Source organism: Apium graveolens, unplaced genomic scaffold (genome assembly GCF_009905375.1).
Source record: "Apium graveolens cultivar Ventura unplaced genomic scaffold, ASM990537v1 ctg4792, whole genome shotgun sequence".
NCBI classification, from domain to species: Eukaryota; Viridiplantae; Streptophyta; class Magnoliopsida; order Apiales; family Apiaceae; genus Apium; species Apium graveolens.
The window spans coordinates 43368-48893 of NW_027418690.1; the positions used below are offsets into that span (position 1 = coordinate 43368).

General features: G+C 37.9%; 1 pseudogene; it reads left to right on the forward strand.

Annotated features, from left to right (window-relative positions):
* Positions 1 to 488: 488 nt before the first annotated feature.
* Positions 489 to 2905, forward strand: LOC141702211 (L-type lectin-domain containing receptor kinase IX.1-like; annotated as a pseudogene).
* The last annotated feature ends 2621 nt before the right edge of the window (positions 2906 to 5526 follow it).

Sequence of the window (5526 nt, forward strand, 5' to 3'; positions counted from 1 at the left end):
TTTATTCCCTTTTATATTGCTAATTCAATATGTTATACGTGTTTTGGTTTCATCAACTTTTGATTTATCTTTTTTGAATTTCATTATAACTCTAAATGTATAGTTTTTATTTCTTTTTTACTTCTATATGACTTCTAATATTATATGTATTATTTAACCTGTTTTTTAATTACAATTTTTATATTGATTTCAACTTAGTAATCATATTTCCCAGACTCAATAGTATATTTTAATGAAATAATAAAAAATTTGAAATTGTATAATAATTATAATCTTTTTTATTGTAATCATATTACGAATATCGTACTCAATAGTTTGTGTTGGATTTTTTGAGCAAAAATTAAAAATTTTGACATGGCAATAATAATAAGTCAAGTCGTTCCTTAGTGTTTGATAGTCATGTCTATAGAACTGGTAACATGCTTTTGTCGTCGTTGATTAGTCAAGTCATTCGTGAAATGTTAAATGTCCACCAACTCAAACGTCAAATAATTGTCGAAGTTTTAAAGACGTTCTGTCCAGTGATGATATACTCAGAAATCACTATATCAATTTACATTCCAGAACTTATACTATGAATTTAAGCATGGTTTGCATCATTATCTCTTTGCTATTCTTCAGTATATTTCATTTTGCAGCAGCTTTAAATTTTAGCTTTACCAGTTTCAATGCTAACGATGCTGCTGAATTTAATTCTGAGGGAGATGTCTTTTTTTTCCAGCGGGGCCATCCAACTCGCCGAAAAGATAAATGGATCATCAGTTGTTACAAGCATAGGACGGGTTACTTATAAAAAACCTTTGTATCTATGGGACAAGGCCTCAAGAAACCTTACTGACTTCACTACCCATTTTACATTTGTGATTGATTCGCAAAATAAAACAAATTATGGGGACGGGATCACGTTTTTTCTAGTTGCAAATGGCAGCGGGATCCAGGGAGGAGGTGGAGCATTTGGACTTGCTAATGGTGATGATTATATAAACAGCACCGCCAATGAATTTGTTGCTGTTGAGTTTGACATTTTCCACAACGATAATTGGGACCCGATTTTTGTGGATGATGTTGTCGAGCATGTTGGTGTAGATATCAACTCTGTGATATCAAATGCTAGTGTGCCTTGGTTTAATGGCAGATCTAGTATTATGAATGGGTGGACAAATGAAGCGTGCATAAGTTATGCTTCTAGTTCGAAAAATCTTAGTGTTGCCTTCCGTTCAAGTTCAGATGGCACTGGTAATGCCGCAAATCAAACTCTCGACTTTGTAGTTGATTTAAGAGAATATTTGCCAGAATGGGTCAATTTTGGCTTCTCAGCTGCAACAGGATCGGTAATATCGCTCAATCATATCAATTCATGGGTATTCAATTCGAATCTGGAGTTTGATGAAGCAAGTCCAGTGGATCCGGTAGCAGTGCCTCCAAGTCATTCTAATCCAAATGCAGAGGGTCCAAGTCAAACTAATCCGAGGACAAATGTTCCAACAACCTCCAAATCAAACAATATAAAGATGGGTCTGGTGGTTGGATTGGTAGTAGGGGGGTTTGTTCTTGTTTGCATTTTGGCCATATACCTTATCTTCAAGAAAAAAAAGATAGACGAGATTGAAGATCCTATTCTTATTAGGGATGATTTCATGGATGGTGAATTTGAGAAAGGAATTGGACCTAAAAAGTTCTCGTATAATGCTCTTGCTAAAGCAACAAGTAACTTTGCGCCAACTGAAAAACTTGGAGAAGGAGGCTTCGGGGAAGTTTACAAAGGCTTCTTGACAGAAATGAATGTTTATGTGGCTGTCAAGAGAGTATCAAGAGATTCTAGTCAAGGAATAAAAGAGTATGCATCGGAAGTGAGGATCATTAGTCGTTTGAGACATAAAAATTTGGTGCAGCTTATAGGTTGGTGCCATAAACAAAATAATCTTTTACTTGTTTATGAGTACATGCAAAATGGTAGCCTGGATTCTCATCTTTTCAAGGGGAAGAGCTTGTTGTCATGGAATGCAAGGTATAAAATCGCTCATGGCCTGGCGTCAGTATTGCTTTATCTACATGAAGAATGGGAGCAATGTGTAGTGCATAGAGATATTAAATCAAGCAATGTCATGTTAGATTTAAATTTCAACACTAAGCTAGGTGATTTCGGATTAGCCAGATTTGTCGATCATGATAAGGGCTCACAAACAACTATTGTGGCCGGGACACGAGGCTACATGGCCCCCGAATGTTTTGTCACAGGACAAGCTAGCAGGGAGTCGGATGTTTTCAGCTTCGGAGTTGTAGCATTGGAAATAGCATGTGGTCGAAAACCTATTGATGTTAAGCTTGACGAAAGTCGGAAAGAGTTAGTAAAGTGGGTTTGGGACCTTTATGGAACGGAACAAATTCTTGAAGCAGCTGACCCAAAACTCTCTGGGGATTACGATGAGCATGAAATGAAACGATTGATGATTGTCGGGCTTTGGTGTGCACATCCAGATAGGACCAGTAGGCCTTCCATTAGGCAAGTTATTCATGTTCTTAATGATCTTGATGCTTCATTGCCTGCTCTCCCAGCAAAGATGCCTGTGGCAACCTATTTCACACCCTCAGATCAGTCTTCTACGTCTTTAGAAAACAGTTTGGCCACTACCCAGAGAAGCCAAACTTATTCCTCAGGCGTGTAGTAACAATACTGATTCAGTGATTCTTCTGGTTCTGCATTTGCATCTGCAGCACTTCTAAATAATACTACATAAGTGTGATATATAACATGTAAATCTTAATATTTATTTTCAATCTTTTATGTTCTATTATACAAGATTTGTTTTCTGCATATTTATTAAGTAATAGTACGAGGTAGTAGCCGTAAGTTGAATCCTGAAACGTCAGTATTACTTTATATTTAAGAATTGGTTTACTTTCATGCTTACATTTGTTACATTTTTGCATTTCATTCATTTTTATGCACTTATTGTTGTAAATGGATCGGATATCCGATCCAATCCGATCCGAGAGCCAATGGAGCATATATGGATCATTTAAAATAAAATCCGATAAAAAAAATATGATCTGATATACATAAAATATGGATTTAATAAGATCTAATCCGTAAATAATCCGATCCGAATATATATATATATATCTATATATTATAAATTGCTGGATAACCCTTTCCTAAGGTTTGGTATCCATATTTTGGTTCGGATATAATTTTTAACTTTAATTTGACCCAGTGGACTATCCATTTTTAGGGTTGGTATCCATATTAGGTTTATAAAAGATCCATATATTTATTATGATCCATTTTAATTATAGAAATTTTGCAATACAATTTTAAATATGAATTATGTTATTTATGTTAAGTTTTTAATACAAATTTGAAATAAACTTTAAATTTTGACAAATCTATTTATAGAAATAATTTCATAAAATATATAACATAAAAATAACTTATATAACGAAAGTAATTCTTAAATAAATTTATCATAATATGCAGATGCAATACACTTATTATATAGATAACTTAATCTTTCAAAATTATATTATTCTATTTTAATTATAAATTTATTTATTTATTTTGTTAAATAATTTTTGAAATAGCCGTGTGCAAATCACGGGTTATAAACTAGTATATGTATAAGAATTAAAAATATGCAATACATGAAATATAAAAAATTAGTTAGGTCAATTAGCAATTGGGCTTGGCTTATTGGGTTGGTACTTGATTGGGCTTGTATTAAATCACACACAAGTCCCAACTGGCGACAACACGACTCAGCCTCACTAAACATTTCAATTTCCTCGAACCATAAATTCCACTTTGCAAGGTTTCATTTCTGCTCCTTACAAGGAAACTTGAGGCAGCGAAGCGTAAAGTTAAGATGGCTATGAACATAGCACGAGGGAAGGATTATTCCATAGCTATTTTTTTAAGTCCCAGCTTGAATATGCTCGAAAGAATCATCGTAAATTTGTTAAGCTTTTAATGGCTTCGAGTAATCGACCACAGAATTGAAAACTTCTATCATGTACTATAAATTTAACATTTTTTCTAAATTCATCCTTTTTTCTAAATATAATGGAGTAGAGCTCTGATCCGAAAATTCGAAAATCCTACGGATTAGGATATGGATTATGCTTTAAAAAATCCATCTATGATCCGATCCGGTCCGAATCCGAATCCAGTATGTTGGTTATAGGCCCAACATGGCCCATTGAACGAAGGCCCAATATGCGGTTAAGATACTGAGCCGAAAGACCTCCAGGCCCGCGAAGCGAAGGCCCACGAAAGCCCAGGCCAAGGCCCACTACTCGCAGACCGTTGGACAGAACAAGGGACATAACGCCCCCTTTTCACTCCCTCCTTAATGATTTGTAACGGCTGGACATTCAAGGCAGAATTGGGTATAAAAACCCTTGTGAAGTAAGACAAAACATACACATATTCTCTCGTAAACACTCTGCTTTTCTTGTATTATTACCCTATTCTTACAGCCAGATTCTGATTCTCACACCGGAGGTGAATCGGGGGTACAAACTCTCGCATTCTCTTCACTTTCAGGTACGACCGAAGCCACCTTCAATCCAGACGAAGCCTGTTCAAGTGACCGAAAGGATCTGGGCGTAACATCTGGCGCCGTCTGTGGGACATACGAGAGTTACAAGTTGAGAACGAGACTATGACAGAAACAATTCATGAACATTCACCGCCGCCTGGTTTCACCGATAAAGGACAACCGTCCTCCCTAATCGACGAGGACGGGGTTATTACGCTAACCCCTGAAGAACAGGCCTTACTCCTAAAGATTCGGGCAGAAAAGGCCGCGGAGAAGGGTAAGGCCAAAGTTGATCAAGTTGACAAGGAAGCGGAAGCGCGAGCCAAGAAAAGAGAAGCTGATGCACTCCGGTTGAAGGCCCTGCAACTGCGAAGGGAGGAAATTGAATTGCAAGAATGAACCTTGAGGGAAGCGATGCGGGCCGACGAGACCGGCAGAGCGAATAAAGATAGAAGGGAACGTAGGGCGTATAACGAAAAAGATGAGTCTGACTCTGATTCGCATCCCCGAAGGAAGAGGGCTAAGCAACCTTACTCTTCTGATTCAGATGAGGAGCCCGATGGATCCCGCCTCAGGCTCAATCGCTTAGAGAAGGCCCTGTTCGGTGATAGGAGGCCCGATCGAGAACCTGTTGTAACACAAGAGATTGAGCTGTACCGACCCCCTCCGGGCGAAGAGAGACAATTCTTCAAGATGAGCGAGTTCAACGGGAAGGGAGACCCCGATGACCACTGTGAAAAGTATGAACTCCTGATGGTTGGGATGGGCCACAACGATATCATGCTGTGCAAAATGTTCAAGACTTATCTCAAAGGGTATGCTTCGATATGGTACAAATCCCTGAAACCTCGGTCCATCGGGTCTTACGAGCAGTTGAAGAGGAAATTCTTAAAGTACTACTCGCACCTATGCCGAAAGGCGAAGGATACCGAAGCCTTGGTCCACTATCGGCAGAGGGCGAATGAAGAGCTGGGAGATTATCTCGCTC